The sequence below is a fragment of the Macrotis lagotis genome, chromosome 1 (genome assembly GCF_037893015.1).
Source record: "Macrotis lagotis isolate mMagLag1 chromosome 1, bilby.v1.9.chrom.fasta, whole genome shotgun sequence".
NCBI lineage: Eukaryota > Metazoa > Chordata > Mammalia > Peramelemorphia > Peramelidae > Macrotis > Macrotis lagotis.
The window spans coordinates 365951277-365962998 of record NC_133658.1 but is presented as its reverse complement, the minus strand read 5'-3'; the positions used below and the strand labels follow the sequence as shown (position 1 = coordinate 365962998).

The window sequence follows — 11722 nt, the reverse complement described above, 5'->3', positions numbered from 1 at the left end:
TTTGTGGTGTCAAGGACTCCTTGAAGAAATTCTCCATCTGGAGAAATAACTGAACTGCTGCCACCCAGCAATCTTCTCCTTGATCTCCCTCACTTCTCAGTGCTCTTTCTTCTCAACAAGCTCTACATCTTGTTAAAAGGAATTGTGGCATAAACTGATTTTTCGGACCCTCTATTGGTTTGACCTTTTTGCTAATTCAAGTTAAGGGTGATGACTTATTTTCTCCTGGGACTGAGGATTATATCAATATAAAAATTCAGCAATTGGGGGGCGGGGAACGGCTAGGTGGCGCAGTGGATAGAGCACCGGCCCTGGAGTCAGGATTACCTGAGTTCAAATCTGGTCTCAGACATTTAATAATTACCTAGCTGTGTGGCCTTGGGTAAGCCACTTAACCCCATTTGCCTTGAAAAAAACTAAAAAAAATTCAATAATTGAATAGGAGTATCTTCTTATTCCAAGGAATCAATGATGACTGCAGTCTTTAAAAAATTGTGAAAGCATTTAAGAAAAAAATATTATAATGGTACTATGATTGGGCATTCAGAATATGGAGAAGTAATGCAACTATAAGGTAAAGAACATATGCTAGTTTCTTTTTAAGGTTGGACTATCTAAAGATGATGAGCTGAAAGAGAATGGGTTTTAAGTCCCTGTGGCTCACTAAAACTTAAGTCAAGATTTCCTGTAATAAGTAGAAAAATCCTCCCTTTTCCATGTAACATTAAAAAAAAACAACCCTCCTAGCTTGTATAATGTAACAATTTGACACCTATCTTTTAAAAAATAAACTTATCCCTGGAACAAACTTAAAAAAATCAGAAAAAAAGTACAAAGTAGGTACAAAATTATTTCAATGAGAAGGTTCCAGCAACTGGAGGTATGGAACTTGATCTGAGTTATGATGAAAGGTGGGGCTTCTAAGAAGTGGAGATTTGAAAAAAGTTCTTTCTAGATAAAATAGAAAGCATGAGAATGGAAAATAGAATGTCATCATTGAGGAACTATAAGAAAGTCAGTTGGGCTGGATTGATGTGACTCAATAGAGATTAATTGAGATTACTTCCTGAGCAGGTACTTTCTTCTCCAATTCATCCTCTGCCAAAGTTGCTAAATTCATATTAGAGAAAGTTTTGACTGTGTCACTCCTCTATTCAAAAATCTGCAATGGTTCCCTAGAGCATGTAAGAGAAAATTTAAAACTCCTCTTGACATTTCAAGCCTCCACTGTCCCAATTGATTCCTGCCACCAAAAATCTGTAGTTTCCTTTAAAGTATGGTGACAGGTGACACCTACAGGAGGTTTTTGTCAAATTTCACTTCTACTAAAGGTTGTTAGCATACTCTTTCTCTTAAAATTGCTTCATAGACAGTTTGTTGTGTACATGTTGTATACTCCCAACAGACTGTAAGCTCCTTGAAGGAAGGGGCTCTTTTATTTTCATCTTTGTATGCCAGATGGGTAGCACAGAACTGTATATTGGTAAGGTGCTCAATAAATGTTTATTGAATTGAATTGAATTCCCTTTAAAGAAGTACTCCCAGTAATGAAATTTTATATACTTGAAGTGTTATTCAGTCATTTCAATTGTATATGACTTTTTTATGATCACATTTGGGATTTTCTTATCAAAGACACTGAAGTAGTTTGCCATTTCCTCTTTTTACATATAAGTACATTGAGGCAAATAGGGTTAATTAATTTGCCCAAGGTCACATAGTTAATGTCTTTTTTGAAGTCAGGAAAATAAGTCTTCCTAACTCTAGGCCTAACACTCTATCCACTGTGCCATCTTGTTGCCCTATCCTAAAATTACTAACATATTATTTAATGTCCATATATTTTGAAATAGATGATATTTGATTATCTATCAAGTCATTAAACATAATATACAATGTTACTGTTTATCTTTCTTAATGTATTCTTATTTAAGTTAATCTTTTTTAGATGACATACAGGAAATTCTAGATATCCTTGAGTCTTGTATATTATGATAAATTTTTATATAATCTTTTCATTTAAATCTATAATCATCTTTACACATTTGATGTTTCCTATAAAACATATTTTGATCCTATTTTTAGCAATTATGATAAAATTATAAACAAATTCTATAATTCTTTTTTCTTTTATGGGAAAATATAATCCATTTACTTGAATATTAAGGTTGTTAAATTTGATTTATCATTTAAATTCTAAGATTATTCTAATTTTACCAGAAGGAAATACAAACTTTAATGATGTCATTTCTTTAATAAAAATATCTTTATAAAATGTTTACAGCATACTTTTCTCATATAACTTTTAAGATAGCCAGTATAATTATTATTATTTTCATTTTACAAACAAGGAAACAAGTTCAGAGAAGTAACTATGACTTAGACAAAGAGGGAACTTAGTGTTGAACTCTATTGTCTCCTCCCCTCTCTATCTTTTACTTGTCTTTCATTTTTTCCTAGTTTTTCTGAAACAATTTTCTAATTATAATCTACTACACACATAACAAACCACTGTAATAAGTTTGTGATTCAGAACAAGTTAGAAAACTGTCTTTGATAATGTCTTCTGAATCTTTCCTTCAAGATGCTTGACTTTTTATATTTCTTCTCTGTTCCTTTTTCATCTGAAACCATTTTGAGCCTTATAACTGAATAATAAAAAAAATGTATTTGTTTAAAGTTGATGTTAATTAGATTGAGCTAAATTTTGAGACAGAGGAACTGACTTTCTCTGATAGCTTAATACCATGTGGCCTTGGTTAAGTCAATGAGCCTTCCTTTCTAACCAGGGGATTCAGGGTAATGCAATCTAACTCTTTTTCTAAATCCAAATTCTTCTAAGTGTTAAAGAATTTCCAGTTACACTACCTTTATATACAGTAACAGCTGTGTTAAATTCTTTATTGTACTATTGTGTTACCATCATGTTCTGTCCAATTAAGTACTTTACAAGTATCTATAGGTATCTATGTCTGAATAAAAAGTAAGGATTCTCACAAAAAATAGTTTATTGAACAAGAATGTTAAAATGAGATTCTGTAGTGAATTCTTACATAAAGTTGACAAAGATGATTCCTTCTTTTAAAGCAGTTGAATAGTGGGAAATTGAAGTAAAACTAGTTCAGCTGAACAGATCACAATTCCCGGTTTTTTTCAGTTGAATTTTGCCTTGTGATACACTAAAGAAAATTGGAATAGATATTAGGAACAGTAAATCCATATACACAAAGTTAAAACACCTCTATTCTAAATGTCATATGCTTTGAACAATTAGATCAATGGTCATTTAATTTCTAACTCCATCTTTGATAATAGAAAGCACTTTATAAAGTCTAAAGTCCAATACAAATACATTCTATTATTTCTCTATTCATAGATTTAAATAGAATTGTCAGACAATGGGCAGTAGTGGACAAGAAAGTGGTATAAGAGGCCAGAAGGCCTTGATTCAAGTCTTATCTTGGACATATACCTGATGTACATCTCTGAACAAGTCATTTATTCTCTCAGGGACACAGGCAACTTTTGAAGACTATATGTGGCAGCAAAGATATCAATCTGCATTCATACAGAAATTCATTGAGAGCTCCCTACACTGATGAACTTGCAGGTGTATTTTTTATAAGTATACATAATTGGCATCCTCCACTAACAGAATCCTCTTTAGTTGAGGTAACCTATTCCCACTCAAGTTTAGAATGATTTTTGCTTAGGGACAACCCCTGTAAAGCTGTTTGTTTCATATGTGAGTGAGACATGACTCCTGATTGACTGAGAGGCATTAGACCTCATAATAATAATAAGAAGATAGATAGATAGATAGACAAATAGATCTGCATATAAGATTACTGGAGAAGTAGTGAAAGGGAGTTTGAGAACTAGAGGCAAGTGATTGTAGACTTTTGAAGAGTAGACAGGAAATCCCTGGAGCAATAGGCATGTGGACTGACTGGTGCCCAAAATGTCCTTTGACTTCTTCTAATGCCTGCATCCTTAGAGAATACTAAGAGTAGATTCCTACCAACCCACAGTGAGATAATTCTCTCTCTCTCTCTCTCATGAGAAGTCATGCAATCTTATATATTCACTTATTTAATCTATATAATACCTTCTATTTCTGTTTACTAATTATTTTTAATAAAAAGGTATACTGACTATTTGTGATGATCTTTTCTGTACTAAAAATTAGGTGGAAAGGAGCTATCTACTATTTGAGCAATGAGGAACAGTAGTATTTATCCTGAACCCCCTTATTGTACACTACAGATATGTAATGTATAATAGACATAATTATTGCCTAATACTCCTCTTAGAGATAAAAGAGTGAATATAACATTGTTCAGACATAGTGACTTTAGACCTACCTGCCCCTCCCAAACAACCTCACTAGCCTTTTAGTGTGCCTTACTCCTATTCTCTGCCAAAGGTGGAAATTTTCACTTCTTTTGGATATGGAGTAGATCAAATTTCATATCAGATATCTTATCTATTCATATCACATGTGGATAAGCTATTTGAATATTAGATGGAAGCATCTACAGATTTACATCACATAGATAAGTAGCAAAACTCAATATAAAATCATTCTACCTTCAAATCTTTCCCTACAGCAGAAAAATTATGTAATAGTGTGTCAGAACAGGAGGGAATATTAGAATATGAACTATCAGTACAGGCAAAGGATTGTTAGTGCTATAATTGAAACCTGGTGGAATTCAGGTAGGCAATTACCCTGCTAATAAGGTAGTGTTTAGGGGCAATATTACCTAAGCACTTGGAGATAGTTTCAGCCTAACAAGAACCTCATAGCCTCTAAGCAGATAGGATTACTTGCTGAGGAAGAATTTTAGGATTATAGAGACAAAAGAGAACTTAGAGTTCTCAGATTCATTCCTCTTATTTTACAGATGAGGAGATTGAAGTTAATGTATTTGCCTAAGGTGATTTAGTTAATAAATGATACAGCTGGAATTCAGATTGGCATCTTCCAAATCCAGTACTATATCCACTGCACCTCCAAAGAATGGTTCAGTATCTTGAGAAGGGAAAATGCCATTTCTTTTTGTGTCTTTTCCTCAGTGTACTAACAGACTGAGAAGTAGATGGAAAAACAGTGTTGTGTTCCCCTTTCCTGGATGTCTTTCTTCTATGCCATGGAAGCTGGTTTGTACTAACCTTGGGATATTTCAGTCTTCTGAAAACATTTGAGTTCAAGTGCAAGCTTGGATGCATTTTAAATACATCTGTTATTCAAGATTCTGTCCCTATTATCCTTAATTTGTGTTTGAGATTTCCTCATGTTAAAGTACCTTAGCTCATAAAACAGAATGTCAACATTGAAAGAAAGACCATAACTTAGAAAAAAAGATAGAAAGTGCCTTATAAATAGAAGTAGGTACATCTGTTTTACACACGGGGCTATCCAGGTTCAAAGTTGTCTACTAAAAGCTACAGAAAGCATTCACCCAGTAACCTTACTTTTTTTTCTCCATTCCCAGAATAATCATAAGCCCTTTACAATTATTATTACATTTGATCTTCACAGCATTCCAGCTAAGTCAGTGCTATTGTTTCCCCCATATATAGATGAAGAAATTGAGGTAGAAGTAAAGTGAGTTACACAGAACTAATGGGTATCTGAGGTCGCATTTGAACTCAGGTCTTACTGATTCTCAGCATTCTATTCTATCCACTATGCAACCTAATTCCCTTAGAGGGAATAAGCATTTATATAGTGCCTACCATATTTCTGGTGCTGTGCTTTATAATTATCTCATTTACTCCCCACAGCAATCCTGGGAGGTGGTTACTATCATTATTCCCATTTTGCAGCTGAGAATCACCCTGAGGTAAAAAGAGTTTAAGTTACTTGCTTGGAGTCACACAGCTAGTATTATGAGTATAGATAGACATGAACCCAAGTTTTCCTGAATCCAGACTCAGAACTCTATCCACTGTGCTACCTAGCTGCCTAAAAGAACCATAAATTCAAAGTTGAAGCATATAATGAATAGCATGAACTATTCCTCCTATGAACCCAGAGAATCCTATCCCACAAATAATACTATATCTGGCATGCAAGATCATGAAGTGCCCATATGTGTAGAGGGGGAACTCTCTCCACCCCCGAAAGATCCTGGCTATCTCCTGGTGAGGTCATTAAGGTGTTCTTGCTGCAACTGCACCAGGCCCAACTATAATTAGCAGTATTGCTTCCCGCTGGCCTCACTAGATCTACTCCTTGATAGGTTCATTGTCTCTATTGGACATGCTGCTACATTGAGTTTGGTTAGTTCTTGTTGATTTTTGCTACATAGTCTCTTCTGGTCTCTTGGTGACTTGCTACACTTATAGTTTCACTGCAGGGACTCCCTGGTTTTAAGTGAGTAGTGTTCTGATAGATGCTGGCAATGAAGGTTTTCCTGGGTATTACTTCCAGCTATTATCTTTTGGCCCCAGAAGGGCTGCTCAGGTTATCTCAGCTTCAGCCTCCTATGGTAATGGTTTCCAAGATAAAGCTGTGGCTTGGTTCCAAGGGGTGGCAATCAACAAATCAGAATGTGGGAAGATGGTTTATATCCATGTTTTCCCCCCATAGTCAATGTTGTTATCTTCAACACACTTATACCTTGCCCTTCAATTCTCCCTCACTCCAATCCTTCCCATATTGACCAGTTGCTGCAATGTGTTTAACCTCTCAAGATCATTAACCACCTCTAATTGATGTACGTAAAGCAACTGTGCCATCAGATTTATAACCTTATCACCATTTCTAACCTCTTCCAACCCCCATTGCCCTTAAATACCTTCTTCCTGAAAAATTGGAGTAGGTTCTGAGTGCCAAAGTAGTGAGCAGGGAATACTGTCTCCCCAATTCCATCACATATAGTTTTCAAGAATGACTAGCATATAGGGGTGGCTAGGTGGTTCAGTGAATAAAGCACTGGCCTTAGAATCAGGAGGACCTGAGTTCAAATTTGACCTCAGACACTTAATAATTACCTAGTTGTGTGACCCTAAGGTCACTTAATTCCATTGCCTTGTCAGAGCCAAAAAAAAAAAATGACTAGCATAGGATGAGCAAGCATAAATGTGTTACATTTATATTATCTTTTCTTCTCAAAACCAGTTCATCCTTCACATAAGGAGCTAAAATGATTTTCAGAAAAATGCAGATCTAAACATGTTACTTGTCTACTCAAAACCCCATGGATTCATTATTGATTCTAGGATTACTGAATTCAGTCATCAGAAGGGACCCCCATTGTTGGAACAGGTCCAAACTTGTTGGAGCAGGTCTTATGTTAGTTGCTATATAAGAAACCTGATGTCCTGATATCTGGTCAAGTCGCCCCAGCTTTCTCTGTGGACTTCCTGTTGTTATGCAAAACAACTTATATAACAGTTTGGTGAGGCTGTGCACTCCTGTAGAAGCTGTTTAGATCCTACTCTCTGTGCCTCTCTGAGTACTACAGTACTCAGGAGTTATGTCTATCCCATATTGCAATTCTCTTGCCTCCATTAATCCTAGTTTTTGCTATTTTGGAAGTCTTCTTTATTTCAGCTTGATAGGATCAAATATTATTTCATCTGTATCTCATTCCTTTTTTAGTTTTTTGTGTAAGTCTTGTGTATATAATTTTGGTACTACTCTATTGTTTATATTTTATATAAGTAAATACATAATTGTTATGTATATTGTGTTCCTCACTCCTGGACCATCCTGTCAGCCCCTTCAATACAAAAGCCAGAAACAAGGATCTAGAAGATGACTTTTATCATGGATCACCACTGCTCTTTTTAGTGGTAGTATCAGTTGTCTTCTACATCTAGACCTAGCTCTAGATGTACCTTACTTCACCTTGACCAGCAATCAAATCAATTCCCTCATTACTTTTGGGGTTTTTTTAGGTTTTTTATTTTGCAAGGCAAGTGGCTTGCCCAAGGCCACACAGCTAGGTAATTATTAAGTGTCTAAGGCTGGATTTGAATTCAGGTACTCCTGACTCCAGAACCAGTGCTCTATCCACTGTGACACCTAGCTGCCCCTCCCTCATTACTTTTGTTTGTTTGTTTTTGCAAGGCAGTGAGGTTAAGTGACTTGCCCAAGGCCACAAAGCTAGCTAATTACTAAGTGTCTGAGGTTATATTTGAGCTCAGGTTCTCCTACTCAAAGGCTGGTGCTCTATCCACTAGGCCACCTAGCTGCCCTCCTCATTACTTTTTTTTTAGGAATTCAAGGTTAAATTGTTGAAGGAGGAATAATAAGAGAAATATTTATCTAGCCTTTTCTGTAATATTAAAGTACTATTATCTATGCTTGTCTGATATTTTTATGGGCCTCTGACTCCTCCATTGTTCAGTTTAACCCTTTTCTCAAATGTAAATTCACCAAGATAATAGAAAAAGCAACCTCAGCCCCTTCCCCCTATCCCCCTCCACCAGTTGCTCCTAGCCTTCCAAGGTGATTGCCTGACTCTACTCATATACAGGTGGGTGACTCCTTGATCCCTTTCCCCTGAGTCCTCCCAGCACAGGAAGTGGGCTAGGCTCCCTTCTCCATGCTGGATCCATGTGAAGCCAACTCCATGCTACTGGATTCATGTGGTTTTAGTTCCATGTGGCTGGGTTCATGTTGATCTAAGACCAGGCTACTTCCTTGCCGCCTTCCTTTTCCCCTTTCTTAACTATCTTTGCTATTAATTTGTAGACATTTTTTAAAACTTGTGAACTTTTTCTAGTAACCCGTGAATTAAAATCTAAGCTTTTTCTTACCCTTCTGTGTCAGATTCTGGTGATTTATTCCCCTAGAATGAATCCATATCAATCCTTAGAGCCCACTTCCCTGAATCTAGTTTCTAAGCATCATAATTGGTGACTCTGGTGAGACCTGATCACTTCTCTGACCTCTAATGGTAAGAAATGATGTCCTCTTTAAGCCTCTCCATTTCTACCTGACCTGCAGTTGCTGCTGAAGTCTTTGAGTTGTTTTCTTCTGTCTCGCACTGGGTATGAGTGAAGAGGATAAGTCATGTTTAAGAATCCCCAAGTGCTGAATAGAGCACTGGTCCTGGAGTCAGGAGGACCTGACCTCAAATTTGACCTCATACACTTAATAATTGCCTAGCTGTGTGACCTTGGGAAAGTCACTTAACCCTTTTGCCTTAAATAAATAAAATTTTAAAAAAAGAATCCCAGAATCTCTCTCTCTCTCCCCTCTCTCTCTCTCTCTCAATTTGGGGGATCAAACAAGCAATACTGGGGGGGACACCCCTCCTGTGGCTTTTTCTCATTTCCTTTCCTTCAGGATACCATATGAAAGCATGTGGCTTGAGGCAGGGTAGCCTTAGGTGGGCCTCCCTTACCTAGAGCATAGGGAACCCCACACTTTGCGCTACAGGTTATTATAAGTTTATTTCTGTTCCCTCAGTTGCTGCAAAAGAGGAAGCAAGTCAAGTTCAGTTGTTTATTGTCTCTGATTGTCCCTCAGGGGTCTTTCTCTTTCTCTGGCTTCCTCTTCCCCGCTTCCCCAGCTGCTACAGGTTCCCAATTAGTGGAAGGCAAAAGAACATGTAAGTGCATGTGTCTGAAGTCCCTTTCCCCTTTCTAGCTGGGAGAATTGAGTCTCCCAGTCAAGTGGTTCTTCAAAGCCAACCCCTAGGCTCAGCAGGTGGTTACCTCTACCCCCCTGCCCCCCTGCTCGATTTAACCACACTTTGTCAGAAAAAAAAATTGTATCTACTGTCTCTTTTTCTCACTTTCTCTTAGAGTGGGGATATGTAGTTTCTTCTTCAAAACTCCCGGTAAATTCTTTCTTTCCCCTCCTGCTTTTCCTGTTCCTCTTGTGCACTACCCTGCCCCATAATGGTCAGGGGAAAGGGAAGGGCTCATGCCCCCAGAGCCCCAGAAACTACTGGTCCTCCTCCCAGACAATCAAGATGATATCCTGATTCCTGCAGGCTCACTCCTCCAGTGGCTACCAATAGTTTTTCAAGTTGGCCTGTAAGTCTGGACCTGTAACTCTCAGCCCCACTGGCTCACTTATGCCCTACCTTGTCCCCTGCTCTGGGTTGACACACTTCTGACCCAGGCATTCATGCCATCTCTGGCCTCTCCATCCCTTGCCAGCTCCCTGGACAGAGCATCCATTTGTGCCTACCTTTTTCTGTCTCTGTCTCTGCTGTATGAATAGGTTTGAACTCAAACCCCTTTAGTTTGAACTTAAATTTTACAGTTTGACTATAAGGGTAAATTCTGTTAATGAAAGTTTTTTAATGACTTTTAAAATAGATTTTTAAAAAACCACTAAACAGGCAACTAGGTGGCACAGTGGATAGAGCACTGGCCCTGGAGTCAGGAGTACCTGAGTTCAAATTGGCCTCAGTCACTTAATAATTACCTAGCTGTGTAGCCTTGGGCAAGCCACTTAATTCCATTGCCTTGCAAAAAAATACCCCTCTAAATGGAAAATGATAATCAAAAAGTTAACTTCTACACTCTTTCTAAGATTGAGGAATCCAGATGTGCACTGATTTAAGTTGTGTTCAAAGGTGATAATTGGGGTAAAACTAAATCCCATCACCAGACTGCTACTTTTGCAAATTCTAGCAGTGAATTGATTTACTGAAATAAATGTTTTAAAATGAGAAACATAAAAATATTTGCTAAATGAACATTAGTACATTAGAATATTAGAGATTTCATTATCTCTGCAATTAGATAACTTTATGGATTGATTTTCTGTGCAAGTTAATTGAGAATGTATTTAATTATATCAAGATTTTTAAATTACTGGTTGAGTTTCTAAGATCTTAAAAGTTGATATGGGGTGGGGGGGGGGCAGCTAGGTGGTACAGTGGATAGAGCTCCAGCCCTGAAGTCAGGAGGACCTGAACTAAAATCTGGCCTCAAATACTTAATAATGACTTAGTTTTGTGAACTTGGGCAAGTCACCTAAGTCCATTGCCTTTCCAAAAACAACACAAAAGACAATATCGGGTACTCCTAAACAACTAAATTGACTCTAAAATTATTTTCTGACCAATATAAATTAGCATGATCCCAAAGAAATTTAAATCAGAGGTCTATGTGTGTTGTATCCCACTCAGCAGCTCTTCTCATGTCTCTTCTGGCCTGGAAAACTGAGAATAGGCTACTGGTCTTTTTTGGGTTGGGAACTGGTTAGAGCTCCCAACTCATCACATGGTGTAACAATGTACAATCTTTGCCTTACTGACAGTGAGATTTGTCTCTGAAATATAGTACCTTGGGACTAATCCTCTGCATTTGAAAGTATTGGAGTGAATTTTTTTTTGCATTTAATTTCATTTTAATTCTGTGCAACATAATAGGGGTGTTTGATCTTTTTTGGTTTCACTCATGGTATTTAAAATACTTTATGCTACTTTAGGCTTGATAATTTTCAATAGGGAAAAAATTATCATTTTTGCTTTTAGGTTGGATAAGAGAAAGATAGCTATCATTTATAAGTGCTTATTTAGTTGTTTTAGTCTTTTACCATCAGGCTATAAAAGTTTACTATGCATAGTGTAGAAGGCCTAAGATGATTTGTGGGAGTTTTTTTAACCTGGGGTGCTAACTACATTCTGTCAACAATTTCCCTAGGTCTTTTTGACTCAGAAAAACAGTTTGTGAAACTTTGTCTTCCTCCCACTACATGTTTATAAAAGAAAAAATATATATATATATGTATATATATTTT

At 36.9% G+C, this 11722-nt stretch overlaps 1 long non-coding RNA gene across 1 annotated transcript in view; it reads right to left on the bottom strand.

The window, feature by feature from the left end:
- Positions 1-2990: 2990 nt before the first annotated feature.
- Positions 2991-11722, bottom strand: part of LOC141505987 (uncharacterized) — a 44712-nt gene continuing 35980 nt past the window's right edge. Inside the window, exon 2 of the long non-coding RNA XR_012473736.1 lies at positions 2991-3179. This is a non-coding gene — a long non-coding RNA (uncharacterized LOC141505987). The remainder of the gene's footprint in view (positions 3180-11722) is intronic.